At 46.5% G+C, this 23386-nt stretch overlaps 1 protein-coding gene across 3 annotated transcripts in view; it reads right to left on the reverse strand.

Annotated features, from left to right (window-relative positions):
• The window catches only part of DLK2 (delta like non-canonical Notch ligand 2), a 57594-nt gene extending 38246 nt beyond the window's left edge, over positions 1 to 19348 (reverse strand). Inside the window, exons 1-2 of one of the 3 annotated variants that reach the window (XM_073628670.1) lie at positions 19255 to 19330; positions 2873 to 3007 (exon numbers count right to left, since the gene is read on the reverse strand). The gene's annotated coding sequence lies outside the window, so the exon portion shown is untranslated. Of the gene's footprint in view, positions 1 to 2872; positions 3008 to 19254 lie in introns of all 3 variants that reach the window. The other 2 variants (XM_073628671.1, XM_073628674.1) reach the window with 2 other exon arrangements.
• Between the last annotated feature and the right edge of the window lie 4038 nt (positions 19349 to 23386).

Genomic DNA, 23386 nt, shown 5'->3' on the forward strand with positions numbered 1-23386 from the left:
ACGTACGAATCCGTCGGACTTTTGTGTGATCGTATGTAGGCAAGTCCGTTCGTAAGAAAGTCTGCCGCAAGTCCGCCAAAAGTCCGTCGAAAGTCTGTCGGACAGGCTGTCGGACTTTTGTAGCCAAAAAGTCCGACCGTGTGTACGCGGCATTAATCCTCTTGTATCTTATTGTATTATAACTGTATTGTCTCCCTTTTATATTGTAAAGCGCTGCATAAACTGTTGGCCCTATATAAATCCTGTATAATAATAATAATTAAAAAAAATAGAAGAAACCAAGCCTTCAATATCACTTTAACTCTAAAATGATGAGCTGTAAAGGCTTTTAAAGCATCAACCTCTGGAGATTTTTGGGTAGTTTTTTGCAATATCACGGGTGCATGCAATTTTAAGACTTGGTATGTTTGGTATCTATTTACTCGACCCAACCCGATCTTTTATATTTTACCAAAAAAATGGGTATTATATTGTGTGTCTGTGTTTCACTAAAAATCCATCTTATTATATTTTTCCTGAAAATTTGTGTTTAATAAACAGTTTCACAAATATCACGTGACATAAAAATGTACAACTACCATGTTTTTTATTCTACAGGGCCTCTGCTTTCAGAAAATATTTAACTTTCTGGGGGGTTTGAGTAATGTTATTACCAAAAATTAAGGTTTTTTTTTTTTTTTTACGTGTGCAAAACTGAATAAAAATCGCTCTAGAGTCAAACTGGTTAAAAAAAATGAAATGTTTTGTTTGCTCGCATTTAGTATCAGCCAATCACTCTGATCTATTCCCGCTGGTCTCTGCAGCACACGGCGGCTCGTGCCGGGGAGTGGAGAAAGGAAAACGGACACCACACAGGTCATTAAACGTTGATGAGACGGCGGGAGAGGAGCTGTAACAGGAACCCGCCGGCAGCTGGTAGGCCCGGGATCTGCGCTATCCCTTTACCCAGCACCTTCTCAGGAAGCTTTAGATAATTTATGCCGGGAGAATTCTCGGCGTGTTCGTACTTATTCTACAACATAATTTATAGGAACCTGAGCGGGTACCGTGTTACACTTTTCCCTGGTCACTTGAACCATAGAAAGTCCCCAGAGTCAGAGGGAGCCGCTGTGCGTTTCGCGGCATTTTCCAGTGGTGGTGCCGAAGAAGGGGGACTGGTCAGGACGTTGTAGGACCTGTGTGGACAAGCTTCGGGCTTGTGCCGATGGCATCAGTTAGAGATGCTTCTGAGATCATTCAGAATTCACTGACAGGTGCAGTTGACCTCCTAAAATGCAGAAATTTGGTGTTATTGCAGACTTTCATAGAGAAGGTGCTAATAAGCTACGCTATATTACCAAAAGTATTGGGACACCTGCCTTTACACGCACGTGAACTTTAATGGCATCCCAGTCTTAGTCCGTAGGGTTCAATATTGAGTTGGCCCACCCTTTGCAGCTATAACAGCTTCAACTCTTCTGGGAAGGCCGTCCACAAGGTTTAGGAGGGTGTCTATGGGAATGTTTGACCATTCTTCCAGAAACACATTTGTGAGGTCAGGCACTGATGTTGGACGTGAAGGCCTGGATCAGTCTCCGCTCTAATTCATCCCAAAGGTGTTCTATAGGGTTGAGGTCAGTCAATTTTCCTCCACCCCAAACTCACTCATCCATGTCTTAATGGACCTTGCTTTGTGCTCTGGTCCAAATCATTTGGTGGAGGGGGGGATTATGGTGTGGGGTTGTTTTTCAGGGGTTGGGCTTGGCCCCTTAGTTCCAGTGAAGGGAACTGTTAGAGTGTAAGTTACCCCCCCCCCTATCGTTTTCAGCCAAGGAAGCTGCCATCTTTGCCTCTGTTTAATCTACAACTACCATGATGCTACACAAGTGATCAGTTATGACACCAGCCATTGGATGGTTTGGTTGGGAGCCCAACCAATGGGAGTGTTACATTTCTGGCACGTGCCAGAAATTAAACTGTTTTTTGAAACTGGTAAATTGATGGGTTTACTTCCGCTTTAAGGCGTCAGCATACCAAGATATTTTGTACAATTTCACGCTCCCAACTTTGTGGGAACAGTTTGGGGATGGTCCCTTCCTGTTCCAACATGACTGCACACCAGTGCACAAAGCAAGGTCCATAAAGACATGGATGAGCCAGTTTGGGGTGGAGGAACTTGACTGGCCTACACAGAGTCCTGAAATCAAACCGATAGAACACCTTTGGGATGAATTAGACCCCATACACACTGTTGGATTTTCTGCAGATTTTTGTCTTCAGATTTACCAAAACCACGTGGTACAAGGGAGGGCCTGCCTGAGCGCATACAATTTGAAACTCTTAAGGTTTGACCTCATATTATATGGTTTTGGTAAACCTGAAGACAAAAATCTGCAGAAAATCTAATAGTGTGTATGGGGCCTTAGCGTGGAGACTGCGAGCCAGGTCTTCTTGTCCAACATCAGTGCCTGACCTCATAAATGCTCTTCTGGAAGAATGGTCCAACATTCCCATAGACACACTCCTAAACCTTGTGGACAGCCTTCCCAGAAGAGTTGAAGCTGTTATAGCTGCAAAGGGTGGGCCAACTCAATATTGAACCCTACGGACTAAGACTGGGATGCCATTAAAGTTCATGTAAAGGCAGGCGTCCCAATACTTTTGGTGAAATAGTGTACGTTGTCAAACCGGGCTTCTGTGACAGATAACAGCATAAACAAAACCAGATCTTCACCCTTCGTACGAAAAAAAAAAGAGCTGAACATAACTTACATATAACCCGGCCTCATTACAGGCCAATGTCCTTTCACAAAATCAGCAACAAAACTCACTTTGTGTAGGATTCCCATTCTAACAATCAAACACGACGGGGAAAGAAAAGAAAAATTAGAACCTGGGTGCAGCCGCCCACTCGGTCGGATCCTGGAGGTTCACCTTCCCCTGGCTGTCTCTGTAGATGCCGAGCTGTCACTTAGTACATTGCAGCAGAGCTGCAGACTCCGACATAAGGAGCCCCCGAGGCATCAAGCTGCAGAAAGTACATAACACATGCTGAACGTGACATTTCAAAGTGAGAAAACGATTATTAATACTGATTTAATTAAAGTTAGAGATTTTCCTGCACATTTTTAACACATTATTCACAAAAGTCAAATTCAACAGGCAAAGAGAACCTGTACAATAACCAAACTTGTAAGACTGTTTGGCGAGGAGCGCGGCGATTGGTTCATTTTTAGGGTTGCCACCTGTCCGGGATTCACCCGGACGGCTCCGGATTTTTATTCGCGTGTTTCAGACCGCTTGAAACCCGGACACAATATTCAGAATGGACTGTGGCTCCCCAAGTAACCAAGCACAGTAAAATCTCGTATTTTACGTGGTTTACGAGCGTTTTCGCAATACGGGATATTTAAAAAAAAAAAAACCTGACTCGATTTGCGAGCGTTGCCTCGCAAGACGAGCAGGATTCAAGCCGCTGGGGTGTGTAGTACCGCATGTGGCCAGAGGTGCAGTGGCACTGGTGTCGTTTGGAGACACTCGGTGTCGCTCAGAGACACTCGGAGACATTTGAAGACGCTCAGAGACACTTGGAGACATTTGGAGATGCTCGGAAACATTCGGTTCCTGACCGGTTCCCAAGTGTCTCCAAGCGTCTCCGGCGCCCCCGCACCTCTGGCTACATGCGGTACTGCATACACCAGCGCCCCCGCACCTCTGGCTACATGCGGTACTGCATACACCGGCGCCCCCGCACCTCTGGCTACATGCGGTACTGCATACACCGGCGCCCCCGCACCTCTGGCTACATGCGGTACTGCATACACCAGCGCCCCCGCACCTCTGGCTACATGCGGTACTGCATACAACGGCGCCCCCGCACCTCTGGCTACATGCGGTACTGCATACACCGGCGCCCCCGCACCTCTGGCTACATGCGGTACTGCATACAACGGCGCCCCCGCACCTCTGGCTACATGCGGTACTGCATACACCGGCGCCCCCGCACCTCTGGCTACATGCGGTACTGCATACAACGGCGCCCCCGCACCTCTGGCTACATGCGGTACTGCATACGCCGGCGCCCCCGCACCTCTGGCTACATGCGGTACTGCATACACCAGCGCCCCCGCACCTCTGGCTACATGCGGTACTGCATACAACGGCGCCCCCGCACCTCTGGCTACATGCGGTACTGCATACGCCGGCGCCCCCGCACCTCTGGCTACATGCGGTACTGCATACACCGGCGACCCCGCACCTCTGGCTACATGCGGTACTGCATACACTGGTGCCCCCGCACCTCTGGCTACATACGGTACTGCATACACCGGTGACCCCGCACCTCTGGCTACATGCGGTACTGCATACACCGGCGACCCCGCACCTCTGGCTACATGCGGTACTGCATACACTGGTGCCCCCGCACCTCTGGCTACATGCGGTACTGCATACACCGGTGCCCCCGCACCTCTGGCTACATACGGTACTGCATACACCGGTGACCCCGCACCTCTGGCTACATGCGGTACTGCATACACTGGTGCCCCCGCACCTCTGGCTACATGCGGTACTGCATACACCGGTGCCCCCGCACCTCTGGCTACATACGGTACTGCATACACTGGTGACCCCGCACCTCTGGCTACATGTGGTACTGCATACACTGGTGCCCCCCACATACAGTATTACAGGGATATGGAATTAGCGGACCTCCAGCTGTTGCCGAACTACAAGGCTCATGAGGCATAGCAAGACTCTGACAGCCACAAGCATGACACCCAGAGGCAGAGGCATGATGGGACTTGTAGTTTTGCAACAGCTGGAGGTCCGCTAATTGCATATCCCTGCAGTACTGCATACACCGGCGCCCCCGCACCTCTGGCTACATGCGGTACTGCATACACCAGCAGTCACTGTGGAACTAATTATCTGAGTTTCCATTATAGGCGTGCGCACAGGGTGTGCCAGGTGTGCCTGGGCACAGCCTAATCACCCCATGTGGCGCAGATTCCCCATTTAGACCCCTGACATTTCACCAAGGCCCCCTAACGGGGCTTCTAAAAAAATAGTAAAATAAAAATAATAAAACTGTAAAAAATAATAAATAAAATAATAAAAATAAAAACTACTGACTCCGTCCACTGCCCTACTGACACCATCTATTGCCCTACTGACACCTTCAGTATATATACACATGCACACACATGCATATGTGTTTGAGCTTTGGGGTGCACACCCTAATGCAATGGGCTGTGCACGCCTATGGTTTCTATTGACTCCTATGGGGAAACTCGATTTGATATACGAGTGCTTTGGATTACAAGCATGCTTCTGGAGCGAACTATGCTCATAATCCAAGGTACTACTGTACCACAACTGCCGACTGCATAGGTGTGCACACGGCCCCGTCCCCATAGACGGACAAGAGAGGAGAGAGGGCCTTGATCTACTCCTTCTCCTCCCACCCCTACCCCTCTGCCTGCCCACCCTCACTCCAATCCCTGGGGGCGCTCTGTGCCTCAGGAAAGGGACGTGTGGGCTGGAAATTTGAAGCTCAGCACCCGGCAGATACTTTGGTGATGAAAAGTGTTGATGTCTGAGTCTCCATCCTTAGGTGAGTGAGCTCACCATCCAATGTCTGTGACAGAAGTCTCCTCCCCCTCCCTTCGCTCTCTCCTGCCCCCGAGCGAGTGAGTACACCAAGGTAAGGGGAGCCCTGTGGACTCTGACGTAAGGGAGGCTTTGGGAATCCTGATTTAAGGTGGAATGCTGGGAACTCTGATGTACAGTAAGTGGAAGATTTGGTGAGCAGAAACCCCCTTACATCAGAGTTTCCCTTTACACAGCGTTCCCCCTTAAAAAATAATTTTGCTGCGTGCTGGCTTGAAGAAAAGGTGGCAACCCCCCCCCCCAAAAAAAAAAAAAATTGCATTTAAAAAATGAGTATTAATAAAATAAAAATACTATCTGAATTCCTAAAACCCAGGGGCATTATTAGGCTTCTGAAGCCTTGACCCCCCCCCCCCAAACGAATATATTCCCTCTTAACCACTTGTCTTTCAAGGCAATTTTGAAATTATTTACACTCATGAATTATTGCTCTCACTCTGCCGTTCGTTACGATATCTCCCATGTGTGGCGCAATCGCTGTTTACATCCATGTGCGTGCCCTATGTGTGCGTTTGCATTTGGGTGTATGCATGGGGTCACGGGGATGCTTTTATATATTTTTTTTTTTTTTACTATTATTTTTATTTATTTAATCAGATTTTATTTTATTTTTTTGAACGCTTTTAATTATTTAAATTTACAAGCCCCCTGTGTGATAGCATTAGGCAGATGACAGGACCTCTTTAGCCCTGGGTTTAAACTGGTGTGACTTGGCATGCAACTTGTGACTCTATGGGGGCTGATTTACTAAAAATGGAGAGAGCAAAATCTGGTGCAGCTCTCCATAGAAACCAATCAGCTTCCAGATTTTTTTGTCAAAAGTGTCATCGAACAATCTGAAGTTAGAAGCTGATTGGCTTCCATGCGCAGCTGCACCAGATTTTGCAGTTTTAATAAATCAAACCCTATGAGTGGCTTGACAAGTGAAAACACATTCATTTCAACGGCCGCCATTCCAGCCAATGGCGACTCAAGTCGCAGAGACTTTTAAAAAAGGTTTCTGCAGGACTTTGATGCGACTTCGATGTGACTTGAATCCCCTAGACTCTTAAGTCGCATGAAGGTCGCACTGCATAGTCTCACCTGAAATCGCATGACAAGGGGGTCGCAGCGGTGTGAAGGCAAAACTTTTTTTGACATTTTGGATAGAGTAAAGCCTGGTACAAACGCTTTTGGTGACTCTCTGGCGAGCGATGACCGTGACGTGCTCCTTGACGCATGCTTTATACTGCTGGGGTATTTCTTTTTGGTCTCCCCTCAATCCAGACACCTCAGATGATCTATGAGGTATTTTTTTGTTCTTTATCTCTACCTTTGTCCCCACCCCCTTTTTTTTTCTTCCCTCGCCCCCCATTTCCTCTCTTCCTCTTCCCCCCTCCAGTTTTCCTTCCACACTCACATGTATTATATATATAGACCTGTTTATGATTTAAGCAAGAAGCAATTTAGCCTTGAAGAAGCAGATATGTCTAACTGACTGCGAAACATGTCGGCCTTGATTGCTTGTTTACATTTACTTGCTATACTATCATGATCCCTTAGGGATCTATTGTTTCTATTTGTACATATATGTATGTGTCCTTGTGTATTATTCTATGAATAAATGATACTATTTTACTATTTTTGTTTTTCAACGTGGATGTCTGGAAATTGACCGCTTATCGCCCTACCTCTATTGTCTTTTTTCCCTTACTGGGCACTGATAAGGCTGCACTGAAGGGCACTGATGAGGTGGCAGTGATGGGCACTGATAAGGCTGCACTAAAGGGCACTGATAAGGCTGCACTAAAGGGCACTGATGAGGTTGCACTGCTGGACGTGATGAGGCGGCACTGATGGGCACTGATAAGGCTGCACTGAAGGGTACTGATAAGTTTGTACTGATGAGGCGGCATTGATGGGCACTGATAAGGCTGCAATAAAGGGCACTGATGAGGTTGCACTGATGAGGCGGGATTGATGGGCACTGATGAAGATGCACTGATAAGGCTGCACTAAAGAGCACTGATAAGGCTGCACTGATGGGCACTGATGAGCTGGCAGTGATGGGCACTGATGAGCTGGCAGTGATGGGCACTGATAAGGCTGCACTGATAGGCACTGATGAGGTTGCACTGCTGGACGTGATGAGGCAGCACTGATGGGCACTGATAAGGCTGCACTGAAGGGCACTGATGAGGTTGCACTGATGAGGCGGCACTGATGGGCAGTGATGAAGAGGCACTGATAAGGCTGCACTAAAGGGCACTGATGATGAGGTGGCAGTAATGGGCACTGATAAGACTACACTAAAAGGCACTGATGAGTTTGCACTGCTGGACGTGATGAGGTGGCACTGATGGGCACTGATAAGGCTGTACTGAAGGGCACTGATGAGGCGGCACTGATGGGCACTGATGAAGAGGCACTGATAAGGCTGCACTAAAGGGCACTGATGAGGTTGCACTGCTGGGCATGATGAGGCTGCACTAATAAGCTGCACTGATGGGCCCTGATGAAGAGGCACTGATTAGGCTGCACTGATGGGCACTGATGAGGCTGCACTAATAAGGCAGCACTGATGGGCACTGATATGCTGCACGGATGGACATTGATTGGTCTGCACTGATAAGCATGGCACTGATGATCAGTGCCCTGCTTATCAGAGTAAATGCCCCTGTCATCATTCTACAATAAGGAGGGCGGGAAGCAGTAAAACAAATGCCCTTGAGCTCCAGTCTAGTGACTTTTCCTAGGCTTAGATCATGGGTGCTCAACCTGTGGCCCTCCAACTGTTGCGGAACTACAAGTCCCATCATGCCTCTGCCTTTGAGAGTCATGCTTGTAATTTTCAGCCTTGCAATGCCTCATGGGACAGGTAGTTTCGCAACAGCTTAAGGGCCGCAGGTGAAACACCCATGGCTGGATGATACCATCAGTCAGCTGCAGGCAGGAGGAAGCATTTCCTCAGTCTCCTATCTCTCATTGTAACTTTGTAGCCAGCCACAAGGTGAGAAGCCACAGTGGACATTTCTGGACACAGCCTGCACAGGCACCAGGACTTACATGAGCCAGCATCTCAGTACAGTAATTAGATGGTGACGCTGGATGATGCCTGAGCAAAGATGGTGTCGTTCTTCTAGATACAAAAGCAGATGAAGGTATTGCGGGGGGGGGGGGGGGGGGGTGTACCTGCAAGTGTTACACTGACACCTTACTCGGCATACTGCACTTAACATGGAAATATATCTGATGACAGTTTCGCTTCTTCCTCTGCTGGAAAACTGTCAGTTTGCAGCAGCTGGAAAATGTAAAGAGGAAAAAAAAGAATGAAAAGTTCTAGGTGATTTCCTGTGAAGTTTCCCTGTGGATGTCAATCGTCTGAGCAATAATTTCACCTGGCGGGGTGCCAGGGTAGCTGACACCAGACGTCGGGTACATCTTAGTGACCTCTCCTTGTGGCGCCCCCACCAGGTCCCCCGGGGGGGGAAGCGCTGTTCCTTCCAGGTGTGAAGCATCTATTAATGGCAGGCGGTCTGGCAGCAGTTGTTGGCAGCGTGTTGTGTACATAACAGGTTCTGTGTAGAATCCATACCCCGAGGACACACAATTCACCGCTGACCCGCCCGCATTACTCACCAGCAAAACTTGTGTGTAATACAGAGGAGGGGGAGGGGCCCGCACAATCACGGCACATCTATGAAAACAGATCTATTATAAGGCTGCGTTCACCGCCAAGCGTACCGTGAATTGCGCAGAAAAGCGCGTGTCATCGTGCACAGAACATGCGAAAAAACGCGTCCAAACGCACGGGTAAAAAAAAAAGAAAGTGTGGCGCTCAACCCCCTAAAATGTACACAAGCATTTAATCATCGAGTAAAAGAGAACAGAATACAAAATAAAAGAATAGAATTTTTTTAATAGACAATAAAAGAATAGAATAGAAAAGAATAGAGTAAAACAGAACAAAATAGAATAGAAAGTAAAAGAACAAAATAAAATAGAATAGAAAATAAGGGAATAGAAAAGGATGGAATCGAATAGAATAAAAAAATAGAATAAAATAGAATATAAGCATAAGCATCTTCTGAAATTCTAATTTCAAATAGAATACATTTGAATTTGAATAGAATAGAAAAGAATAGAAAAAAAAAGAATAAAATAGAAAAGAATAGAAAAAAATAATAGAATAGAATAAAATAGAAAGAATAAAACTATCTTCCGAAATTCGAATAGCATAAATTCAAATTCGAATAGAATAGAAAATAAAATAATACAATAGAAAAGAATAGAATAAAGAATAGAAAAGAATAGAATAAAAGACACGTGTGCTTCATTTCGTTCCGAATCGAAGTTCGGACAAATTTTTCGTTATTCGGAAATTCAGATGTATCCGAATTTCCGAATTACAATAATAAGGAATTTAAACAAATCGGAAATAGCAAAACAAAATTTGGACGAAATTTTTAGAGTTTTTGAATCAAATTCGAATAGTTCTTTTTTTTCCGAATTTCCGAAGAGAAAAAAAGAATACAAAATAAATAGATATAATATATATATAATAGAATAGAAAAGAATAGAATAGAAAAGAATAGAATAAAATCGAATAAAACAGAACAGAATACAAAATAAAAGAATAGAATTTTTTTTTAATAGAAAATAAAAGTATAGAATATAATCTAGTAAAACAGAACAGAATACAAAATAAAAGAATAGAATTTTTTTTCATAGAGAATAAAAGAATAGAATATAATCGAGTAAAACAGAACAGAATACAGAATAAAAGAATAGAATTTTTTTTTATAGAAAATAAAAGAATAGAATAGAAAAGAATAGAGTAAAACAGAACAAAATAGAATAGACAGTAAAATAACAGAATAAAATATAATAATAATAATAATTAATAACTAATAATAAATAAGGGAATAGAGTGGAATGGAATTGAATAGAATAAAAAATAGAATAAAATAGAATATAAGCATCTTCTGAAATTGGAATTTCAAATAAAGTAAATTTGAATTTGAATATAATATAAAAGAATAGAATAGAAAAAAAGAATGAAATAGAAAATAATAGAAAAAAAAATAGAATAGAATAGAATAAATTCAAATTTGAATAGAATAGAAAAAAAATAATAGCATAGAAAAGAATCGGATAGAATAGAATAAACAATAGAAAAGAATAGAATAAAATAGAAAGACTATAACAATATAAATGTTTCCAAAACTCAAATAGAATACATTTGAATTAGAATAGAATAGAATAAAAAAGAAAAGAATAGAACAGAAAAGAAAAGAATAGAAAAAACAATAGAATAGAATGGAATAGAAAGAATATACCAACTTCCTAAATTCGAATTTCGAATAGAATAAATTTGATTCAAATGCAATCTAACTGGAATTCAAAACTATTCGAGTTCTCCGAATTCAAAAAATTTGAATAAACAAAACGAATTCCGAAAACGAATTAAATGAATTTAACTAAACAAATGTATTTTTCTGGCATTTTAGCTCTAGAAATAGCGAATGTAAAGCGCCTGAAAATCGCCTCCCATTCATTTCAGTGTGAATTTACACACCGGGCGGTGCACTTGCTGGACATTAGGAAAAGCCCTGCAGGCAGCATCTTTGGGGCAGGTTGGGAGCGCTGTTAATAGCGCTCCCAAAACGCCCCTGTCAATTGTAATGAATGGGCAGCTCTTCCAAAGCACCTAAAAAAGCACTTCGGAAGCACCGAAATGCGGGCATTTTTAACTCCTTCTTTGGGGTTAAAAACGCTCCGGTAGCACCTGAAAAGCCACGTGAAAACACAGCTTAAACAGCACTAAAGCGCCGCTAAAATGAGTGGTGCTTTAGCACTAACGGCCGGTGCTCGCACTAACGGCGGTCTAAGGATGGCTCGGACAATTGGTCCCAGTCATTATCTGCCCCCCTTTTCACATCCATGGAGCGCCCTGCAGTGCTCAATACACTGCCTGCCTTTCTGGGGAGGTCACATTGTATCTGCCCTCTACTGTCTAACTGAGCTTATTTCAGCGGCCCTTCAAAGTGCCCTTGTCTGACATTAGAGATGTAGGAGAGAGAAGCCTGACATTATTGGCAGTATAGCCCATAACCAGGGCTTTTCTCAACGGGAACAAGGGGGAGCGTAGTTTACAGCCTCTAGCACTAAATGCATCTAATAGTAGAGGGATGCTGGAAGGTCTATTATGCTGTCTGCTGGGGGATCTATTGTAATTGGTGGGGATCTATTTTTGCATGGGCATCTATTGTTGCTAGGGGCGTCTTATATTGCTGTGGCGTCAATTGTTGCTGGGAGGGATCTACTGTTGAGGAAGAGGTCTAATGTTGCTTGCTGCTGGAAAATCTGTTGTTGCTGCTTGGAGTCTATTGTTGCTGAGGTGGTATTTTGTAACAGGGGGGGCATTGTTCCTGGGGGGTATATTGTTGTGTGAGAGGTCTATTGTTGTTGGGGGATCTATTGTTGCTGGGGTGGGGTCTTTTGATGCTAGGGGGATCTATTATTGCTGGTGGGGATATATTGTTGCTGGGGTGGGGTCTATCGTTGCTGGGAGGAGATCTATTGTTGTTGGGTGGATCTGTTTTTGCTGGGGGGATCTAGTGTGGCTGGGGGGATCTATTGGGTCTATTGTCGCTGTCCTCAGGGGATCTATTTTACTGCTCTTTTTTTGCTAACATTAACAAGTTGCATACATATTAGTTAACACCACAAAATAATACTTGGTTCTGTATTCTCTAAAGAGGTGGTAGTGGGAGGAGGGTAGGGGGTGGAACCAAGGGACTGTACTTGGGAGTGGGTAAGGGGTGGAAACCAAGTGACGGTACTTGAAGGTGGGTAAGGGGTGGAACCAAGGGATGGTACTTGGAGGTGGGTAGGGGGTGAAACCAAGGGATGGTACTTGGAGGTGGGTAGGGGGTGAAACCAAGGGACTGTACTTGGAGGTGGGTAAGGGGTGGAACCAAGGGACTGTACTTGGAGGTGGGTAGGGGGTGGAACCAAGGAATGGTACTTGGGAGTGGGTAGGGGGTGGAACCAAGGGACTGTACTTGGAGGTGGGTAAGGGGTGGAACCAAGGGACTGTACTTGGAGGTGGGTAGGGGGTGGAACCAAGGAATGGTACTTGGGAGTGGGTAGGGGGTGGAACCAAGGGACTGTACTTGAAGGTGGGTAAGGGGTGGAACCAAGGGACGGTACTTGGAGGTGGGTAGGGGGTGGAACCAAGGAATGGTACTTGGGAGTGGGTAGGGGGTGGAACCAAGGGACTGTACTTGGAGGTGGGTAAGGGGTGGAACCAAGGGACTGTACTTGGAGGTGGGTAAGGGGTGGAACCAAGGGACTGTACTTGGAGGTGGGTAAGGGGTGGAACCAAGGGATGGTACTTGGAGGTGGGTAAGGGGTGGAACCAAGGGACAGTACTTGGAGGTGGGTACTGGGTGGAACCAAGAGACGTTACTTGGAGGTGGGTAAGAGGTGGAACCAAGGGATAGTACTTGGAGGTGAGTAAGGGGTGGAACCAAGGGACTGTACTTGGAGGTGGGTACTGGGTGGAACCAAGAGACGGTACTTGGAGGTGGGTACTGGGTGGAACCAAGAGACGGTACTTGGAGGTGGGTTTGGGGTGGAACCAAGGGATGGTACTTGGAGCTGGGTAAGGGGTGTAACCAAGGGATGGTACTTGGAGGTGGGTGAGGGGTGTAACCAAGGGATGGTACTTGGAGGTGGGTAGCGGGTAGAACCAAGGGACGGTACTTGGGAGTGGGTAGCGAGTGGAACCAAGGGGCGTACTTGGGAGTGGGTAGGGGGTGGTACTAAGGGGCGGTATTTGGGAGTGGGTAGGGGGTGGAACCAAGGGAGGGTACTTGGAGGTGGGTAGGGGGTGGAACCAAGAGACGGTACTTGAAGGTGGGTGGGGTGGAACCAAGGGACGGTACTTGGAGGTGGGTAGCGGGTGGAACCAAGGGGCGTACTTGGGAGTTGGTAGGGGGTAGTACCAAGGGGCGGTACTTGGGAGTGGGTAGCGGGTGGAACCAAGGGGCGTACTTGGAAGTTGGTAGGGGGTAGTACCAAGGGGCGGTACTTGGGAGTGGGTAGGGGGTGGAACCAAGGGAGGGTACTTGGAGGTGGGTAGGGGTGGAACCAAGGGATGGTACTTGGAGGTGGATAGGGGGTGGAATCAAAGGATGGTACTTGGAGGTGGGTAGGGGGTGGAACCAAGTGACGGTATTTGGGAGTGGGTAGGTGGTGGAACCAAGGGATGGTACTTTGAGGTGGGTATGTGGTGGAACAAAGGGATGGTATTTTGAGGTGGGTAGGGGGTGGAACCAAGGGACGGTACTTGAAGGTGGGTAGGGGGTGGAACCAAGGGACAGTACTTGGGAGTGGGTAGCGGGTGGAACCAAGGGGCGTACTTGGGAGTGGGTAGCGGGTGGAACCAAGGGGCGTACTTGGGAGTTGGTAGGGGGTAGTACCAAGGGGCGGTACTTGGGAGTGGGTAGCGGGTGGAACCAAGGGGCGTACTTGGGAGTTGGTAGGGGGTAGTACCAAGGGGCGGTACTTGGGAGTGGGTAGGGGGTGGAACCAAGGGAGGGTACTTGGAGGTGGGTAGGGGGTGGAACCAAGGGATGGTACTTGGAGGTGGGTAGGGGGTGGAATCAAAGGATGGTACTTGGAGGTGGGTAGGGGGTGGAACCAAGTGACGGTATTTGGGAGTGGGTAGGTGGTGGAACCAAGGGGCGTACTTGGGAGTTGGTAGGGGGTAGTACCAAGGGGCGGTACTTGGGAGTGGGTAGCGGGTGGAACCAAGGGGCGTACTTGGGAGTTGGTAGGGGGTAGTACCAAGGGGCGGTACTTGGGAGTGGGTAGGGGGTGGAACCAAGGGAGGGTACTTGGAGGTGGGTAGGGGTGGAACCAAGGGATGGTACTTTGAGGTGGGTATGTGGTGGAAGCAAGGGACGGTACTTGGAGGTGGGTACTGGGTGGAACCAAGAGACGGTACTTGAAGGTAGGTGGGGGTGGAACCAAGGGACGGTACTTGGAGGTGGGTAGCGGGTGGAACCAAGGGACGGTACTTGGGAGTGGGTAGCGGGTGGAACCAAGGGGCGTACTTGGGAGTTGGTAGGGGGTAGTACCAAGGGGCGGTACTTGGGAGTGGGTAGCGGGTGGAACCAAGGGGCGTACTTGGGAGTTGGTAGGGGGTAGTACCAAGGGGCGGTACTTGGGAGTGGGTAGGGGGTGGAACCAAGGGAGGGTACTTGGAGGTGGGTAGGGGTGGAACCAAGGGATGGTACTTGGAGGTGGGTAGGGGGTGGAATCAAAGGATGGTACTTGGAGGTGGGTAGGGGGTGGAACCAAGTGACGGTATTTGGGAGTGGGTAGGTGGTGGAACCAAGGGATGGTACTTTGAGGTGGGTATGTGGTGGAACCAAGGGGTGGTATTTTGAGGTGGGTAGGGGGTGGAACCAAGGGACGGTACTTGAAGGTGGGTAGGGGGTGGAACCAAGGGACAGTACTTGGAAGTGGGTAGAGGTGGAGACAAAGGGTGACTTAAAAGGGGGGAGTTCCTGCATCTTCTCTGAGAAAAAAACTTTCTCTGAGTAAAAAAAACATTGCCCATAGCCCTCATTTATATTAATCCATTTATATTAATTTCTACAGGAGACCCACCTCACTCACTCCACACAGGTAAAACTTTTTTCTCAACAGTACCCCATGTGGTACTATAGTTTATCGGATGTACATAAAGCTAAAGGAGTGGCCATTGGGTTCCGCAGGGGCACCCCGTTGACATTTGAAACCATGATAAGTGATCCACTTGGACGTTTTCTGTTCATTAGAGGCAACCTGGGTAGTATGCCCTGCACCCTGGCAACTATATATTCACCCAACCGAGACCAAGCAGGCTTCATTGCCTCCACTCTTAAAAACTTAGAGATTTCGCACGCGGGTGTGTCCTCCTGGCTGGAGATTTTAATACCCCATTAGAACCTGCTATAGACACGTCTAGAGGTAGAACTAATATTTCACATAAACGTTTACTGTTTATACGCAAACGCCTACACGAATCCCAGTTGGTTGATATATGGAGAATTATGCATCCACGTACGAAAGACTATACCCATTTTTCGCAGGTACATCATACTTACTCCAGAATAGACTTTTTTCTCATTGATCACCACCATCTCCCACTCCCCACCAACACTCATATTGACTCATCCCCCCTATCAGATCATGCCCCGATTACACTAACCATTAAAGTCCCTTCCCTACCACATAGGTCTACCAATTGGAAGCTTAACGACCATCTCATAGCTGAGGAAATAGATAGAAAACAAATAGGTGAGAATTTATCCCTTTACTTTACTGAAAATAAACACCCTGACATTTCATCGGGCGCACTATGGGAGGCGCACAAGGCCCATATTAGAGGAAAGCTCATAGAAATGGGGTCTAGGAAAAAGAGGGAACGGACATTCCAACAATCTAAGTTGCTAAATGAGGACCTTGAGCAATCACATAAAGTGAAACAATCACAAGCGGTATTTCACAATTTGACTCTGAAAAGGGAAGAACTAAAGTCCCTTTTCCACACAGAACAAAAACAACAAGCTCGCATAGTGGCCCAACGTTTTTACGAATGGGGTAACAAACCGAGTAGATTATTGGCACGTTCACTGCAACAAAAGAAAACAGCCACCTTTATAGCTAAAATTAAAAACACTGCAGATGAGTTGGTTCACGACACGCCATCCATAGCTAAAATGTTTTGGGAGTTCTATCAACACCTATACCATGTTCAACATTCAGTAACAGATCGAGACACTAAAACTAAGCTTATTAGGAAATATCTAGCTCAAGCTAACCTACCCAGACTATCACCTGATATTCTGGCCACACTGGATGGGGAGCTCACCACTTCAGAGTTACGCGTTGCATTAAAAGCTATGGCAAATGGTAAAGCCCCAGGTCCGGACGGATTTACTGTAGCATATTACCGTGCATTTGCAGATATCCTCCTTCCGCATTTAACCTCTTATGCTAACGCGATCTCTGATGGTGAGTCCCTCAGACCTGAAACTACCCACGCACACATTACTATTATTCCCAAACCTGGCAAAGATCCTATTGCATGTGGAAGTTATCGTCCTATCTCGCTGTTGAACATTGACGCCAAAATTTATGCTAAAGCTATAGCGAATAGACTCCTTCCCTTGATCCCGCAGTGGGTTTCCACCGACCAGACGGGATTAATTCCTGGTAGGGAGGCAAGGGACAATTCCCTTCGTACCCTATCTCTAATAGCACATACCTGGGGGTCGTCCCAGCCCACCCTGTTACTATCAACGGATGCTGAAAAAGCGTTTGATAGGGTGGACTGGGACTATCTCATGGCAACACTGACTCATCTGGGCATTAAGGCTCCCTTACTGACTCAAATAACGGCACTGTATAATTTCCCTACGGCCCAATTAAAAGTGAATGGCACCCTTAGTGCCCCATTTACTCTGTATAATGGCACTCGACAGGGCTGCCCTCTTTCACCTATTTTATTTGCCCTATCGCTTGAGCCCTTTTTGTCTACTGTGAGACATAACCCCTCTATACATGGGATTACCATAGGACCAACTGAACACAAATATGTCGCATATGCGGACGACATTTTGTTTTATGTACAACAACCCCTTATATCTCTCCCTAATCTTATGTCGGAATTCGCAAAGTATGGTGCCATCTCTAATTTTAAAATTAATATGTCCAAATCAGAAATACTAAATATATCTATTCCTACACAGACTGCTTCCCAATTGAAAAGTTCCTTTCCCTTTAGCTGGCAGGCACACAAAATGAAATATTTAGGTATTTACCTTACTCCGAACCCAGACGCCCTATTTCGTTCGAACTTCTTGCCTCTATTAAAAGCGATTAAAGCTGACTTACAAAAATGGTCTCAGATGGCTCATTCCTGGTTGGGGAGGATAGGGGTCATTAAGATGAACATACTACCCAGGTTGCTGTTCCTATTTCAAATGATCCCGTTTGGAATACCTGTAGGCTTCTTTACAATAATAAAATCGCTGATTGGCAAATATATATGGAACAGAAAGCGTCCCAGGATTGCCAGGACCCTTCTCAATAGATCTAAGCATGAAGGAGGCTTAGCCTTACCAGACTTTAAAAAGTATTTCATGGCGATCATCTTGACCAGAATCTCTGATTGGAGATTCCATAAAACATCTAAGCTTTGGGTAAAGCTGGAAGCAGAACTAAGTGGCTTTGATCTCTTTACGCAACTATGGGTCCCTCAGAAATATAGAGCCCTATCATCCAAGACTTCTCCGCTTACTAACTCCACCCTTATGATGTGGGATTCTCTTTGCAAAACAAATAACTGGCCATATAATTCGCCTCTCATGCCACTGCCAGGCCATAACTATTTCCCGCCGGGGAACATAGACCCCAAAATTCATACATGGACCCTGGGGGCATTGACCCAGTTACATCAAGTCACCACCTCGACGGGAGTTATCCCCTTGAACACAATTCTACAAGACACGATGGCTACCCATATGGATCAATGGAGATATCGACAACTGGCGGCCTTTGTCCATTCTCTCCCTAAACCCGTCAGGCCTTTCACGGAATTGACACCTCTTGAAGCAGCTCTTGCCGAGCCACAACCAGTGGGGAAGCCTGTCTCCCACTTTTATCAAATAATGCAAACACTAAACCCTACAGGAGATCCGGCCTTCCTACACAATTGGGAAAAGGAGCTCCAGAAAGAACTGTCTCCAACCCAAAAAAACACTATTCTCATAATGTCTCATATTTCTTCCTCAGCCACTAAAACAGCTGAAGTGAACTATAAACTTGTGACAAGATGGCATTACACGCCAGTGCTACTTCATAAATACTTTCCACACAATGTGGGGAGAGTGCAACCCACGCCCACATCTGGTGGTTCTGCCCGCTGATACGACCATTCTGGTTGGCTATCCTTTACTGGATTAAAGAGATCCAAGGATCTGAGGTTCCTAATGAACCGTTAGTTGTACTATTACATTGTACAGGCAAATCAGTAGGTGCATATAAGAAATCTATAACTCCTCACCTCGTTAAGGCCCCTTTCACACTGGGCCGGTGGGGACGTCGGCGGTACAACAGCTCTATTTTTAGCGCTGCTGTACCGTCGTTCTTGCAGCTGTATTCGGCCGCTAGCGGTGCGGTTTTAACCCCCGCTGGCGGACGAAAAAGGGTTAAAATCACTCGTACAGTGCGGCTATAGCCGCAGTATTGCCGCGGTATAGCCGCGCTGTCCCATTGATTTCAATGGGCAGGAGCGGTTTGCAGGACTTTTTTCACCGTCCTGCCAGCGCACTGCTTCAGTGTGAAAGCCCTCGGGCTTTCACACTGAACAAACAGCGGAGGCTGTTTAGGGGCGGTTTGCAGGCGGTATTTTTAGCGCAATACCGCCTGCAAACCGCCCCAGTGTGAAAGGGGTCTAATGCTGCTTAAAGCACTTATCCCCAGATTCTGGAAACAAAAAAATATACCTACTTTACGCCAATGGCTAATGGAAGTTGATCGTACATATTATATGGAAGATCTTACCTTCTCGCTTAGGAATAAATCCGATTATGTAAAAAAAATATGGTCCTGCTGGTTTGCCTTTAAATACACAACTGCATTCGTGGAAATTATGTCACATCCTAAGTAAACTGTTTTAGATGGTGAATATTGCATAATAGGAGTCTGGACTGAGGCAACCCCTCCCCCCCCACCTCTATCCTCTCCCCCTCCACCCCCATTATTTTTTCTTCTACTCTCTCTATATTCTCTTTCTGTTATTAATTTGTAGTTAAGTTTGGGATTCTTAATGGTAATTTGTCTGTATATGGTTGTTATATAACCAAGATACCACTGCTCATATTAAACCCATATTAGGGAGGATGATTTTACTTCTGACTAGCTAGTTTTACTTTTTGTAACAGTAGTAGCTACAGAAATTTGACTGATTAAGCTAAGCAGGATGTTGGTGCTTTTTGTTCAATACCCATTTAATTGCCTGACGAAATAAGACATAATATGGTTGTCCACCCATCTGCATTTTCTCTGTATCGTATGTTGTACATTGTACCATTTATTTCTATTTCTTTTTTTCTTAATAAAAAATAATTAAACAAAAAAAGAACAGGTAGGCAGAGTAGAGAAGGTCCAGAGGCAGGATGGGTCAGAAACAGCTTTGTAGAGTAGAGCAGGTCAAAAGGTTGGTGAAGTAAGACACAGGAAGGCAAAGTAGAGCAGGGCCAAAAGCAGGCCAGGTCAGCAACAGGTAGGCAATATAAAGCAGGTCCAGAACCCAGGTGGTTCAGCAACAGGTAGGCAGCGTAAAGCAGGTCCAGAAGCCAGGTGGTCAATAACAGATAGGCAGAGTAGAGCAGGTCCAGTAGTTGACTGAGTCAGGAACAGGAAGCCTGACCAGAGCAGGTCCAGAAGCAGACTGTATCAGCAATGGGTAGGCAGAGTAGAGCAGGTCCAGAGGTCGACCAAGTCAGCAACAGCTAGGCAGAGTAGAGCAGTTTAAGAAGCAGCCTGGGTCAGCAACAAGTGTGCAGAGTAGAGCAGGTCTAGAAGCTGACTGAATCAGCAACAGACGGGATGAGTAGAACAGGTCCAGAGGTCAGCTAGTTCAGCAACAGGTAGGCAGAGTAGAACAGATCCAGAGGATGGCTGGATCAGCAAAAGGTAAGTGGAATAGAGAAGGTTTAGAGGCCAGCCAGGAAAGCAACAGCTAGGCATGACCAGAAGATGGCTGGGTGAGCAACAGGCAAGAAGAGTAGAACAGATCCAAAAGAAGGCTAAATCAGCAGCATATAGACAGAGTAGAGCAGGTCCACAGGCTGGTTAGGTCAGGAACAGGTAGGCAGAGTAGAGCAGGTCCAGAGGCAGGGTGGGTCAGCAACTGGTAAGCAGAGTATTGCAAATTGGAGAGTCAGGCTGGGTCAGCAAAGAGAAAGCAGAATATAGGAGGTCCACGGGCAGGCCAGGTCAGCAACAGGTAAGCAGAGTACAGAAGGATCAGAAGCAGGCTGGCAGGGTAGAGCAGGTTCAGCAGCAACAGACGGGATGAGTAGAACAGGTCCGGAGGTCAGCTAGTTCAGCAACAGGTAGGAAGAGTAGGACAGGTCCAGAAGCCAGCTAGGTCACCAACATTTAGGCAGAGTAGAGCAGGTCCAGAGGCAGGCTGGGTCAGCAACAGGTAAACAGAGTAGTGCAGTTGGAGAGGCCGACTGGGTTAGCAATGAGAAAGCAGAATATAGGAGGTCCAGGGGCATTCCAGGTCAACAACAGGTAAGCAGAGAACAGAAGGATCAGAAGCAAGCTGTCAGGGTAGAGCAGTTTCAGAAGCAGGCTGGGTAAACAACAGGTAGGCAGAGTAGGACAGGTCCAGAGGCCGGCTGGGTTAGCAACAGGTATGCAAACAGGATTAGGTTACTCAGTTCACAAGGTATCCAGCAATTTTTGGTTCAGCTCTGATCCAAAAATAGGCCTTCTGGTGCCAGTAATAGAACTGAGTAGGCATGCGCGGCATGCTTGCGGATATGTGTGTGCACGTGCAAATAGCTGGCTATAACCCTAGGCCATGTGTCAGAGCATGTGCATGCACACATCATCTTGTGTTCCTATGCTGACAGGGTAGCAGAGATCTGACAGACAAGGCCTTGTGGGTCCCCCAGCTGCACTGGGCAGCACTGGGTTGGCAGCCTGGGCATGGGGGGATCACAGTGCTGTCCTGTGACCAGCTGGTACGTTGGCTATGAGACCCTCCACCATCCTCAGAGATAACAATGCAATCAGAGGAAGGCGGCTGACAGCGCTCAGACACAGAGGAATAACCAGCAGAGTTCCTCCAATTAGAGCAGAGCTCATTATACTGACTGGGGATATAGATTGTCAACTCTTGGGACTAATCCTGACACCATTCTAATACCAGTACAGAGCACAGTCCCTCCAATAAGAGATCTGTACACTGGGGATATAGATTGTCAGCTCTTGGGACTAAACCTGACACCATTCTAATAAAAGTACAGAGCAGAGTCCCTCCAATGAGAGATCTGTACACTAACTGGACATAGATTGTCAGCTCTTGGGACTAATCCCGACACCATTCTAATACCAGTACAGAGCAGAGTCCCTCCAATAAGAGATCTGTACATTGACTGGGGATATAGATTGTCAGCTCTTTGGACTAATCCTGACACCATTCTAATACCAGTATAGAGCAGAGTCCCTCCCCCTCCTCTGTACACTGACTGGATATAGATTGTCAGCTCTTGGGACTAATCCTGTCACCATTCTAATACCAGAACAGAGCAGAGTCCCTCCGATGAGAGATCTGTACACTGACTGGATATAGATTGTCAGCTCTTGGAACTAATCCAGACACCATTCCAATACCAGTACAGAGCAGAGTCCCTCCAATAAGAGATCTGTATGCTGACTGGGGATATAGATTGTCAGCTCTTGGGACTAAACCTGACACCATTCTAATACCAGTACAGAGCAGAGTCCCTCGAATAAGAGATCTGTACACTGACTGGGGATATAGATTGACAGCTCTTGGGACTAAACCTGACACCATTCTAATCTAATACCAGTACAGAGCAGAGTCCCTCCAATAAGAGATCTGTACACTGGGGATATAGATTGTCAGCTCTTGGGACTAAACCTGACACCATTCTAATACCAGTACAGAGCAGAGTCCCTCCAATGAGAGATCTGTACACTAGCTGGACATAGATTGTCAGCTCTTGGGACTAATCCCGACACCATTCTAATACCAGTACAGAGCAGAGTCCCTCCAATAAGAGATCTGTACACTGACTGGGGATATAGATTGTCAGCTCTTGGGACTAATCCTGACACCATTCTAATACCAGTACAGAGCAGAGTCCCCCCCCTCCAATAAGAGATCTGTACACTAACTGGATATAGATTGTCAGCTCTTGGGACTAATCCCGACACCATTCTAATACCAGTACAGAGCAGAGTCCCTCCAATAAGAGATCTGTACACTGACTGGGGATATAGATTGTCAGCTCTTTGGACTAATCCTGACACCATTCTAATACCAGTATAGAGCAGAGTCCCTCCCCCTCCTCTGTACACTGACTGGATATAGATTGTCAGCTCTTGGGACTAATCCTGTCACCATTCTAATACCAGAACAGAGCAGAGTCCCTCCGATGAGAGATCTGTACACTGACTGGATATAGATTGTCAGCTCTTGGAACTAATCCAGACACCATTCCAATACCAGTACAGAGCAGAGTCCCTCCAATAAGAGATCTGTATGCTGACTGGGGATATAGATTGTCAGCTCTTGGGACTAAACCTGACACCATTCTAATACCAGTACAGAGCAGAGTCCCTCCAATAAGAGATCTGTACACTGACTGGATATAGATTGTCAGCTCTTGGGACTAATCCCGACACCATTCTAATACCAGTACAGAGCAGAGTCCCTCCCCCTCCAATAAGAGATCTGTACACTGACTGGGGATATAGATTGTCAGCTCTTGGGACTAATCCTGACACCATTCTAATACCAGTACAGAGCAGAGTCCCTCCCCCTCCAATAAGAGATCTGTACACTGACTGGGGATATAGATTGTCAGCTCTTGGGACTAATCCTGACACCATTCTAATACCAGTACAGAGCAGAGTCCCTCCAATAAGAGAT

This window comes from Aquarana catesbeiana, linkage group LG04 (genome assembly GCF_042186555.1).
Source record: "Aquarana catesbeiana isolate 2022-GZ linkage group LG04, ASM4218655v1, whole genome shotgun sequence".
Lineage (NCBI taxonomy): Eukaryota > Metazoa > Chordata > Amphibia > Anura > Ranidae > Aquarana > Aquarana catesbeiana.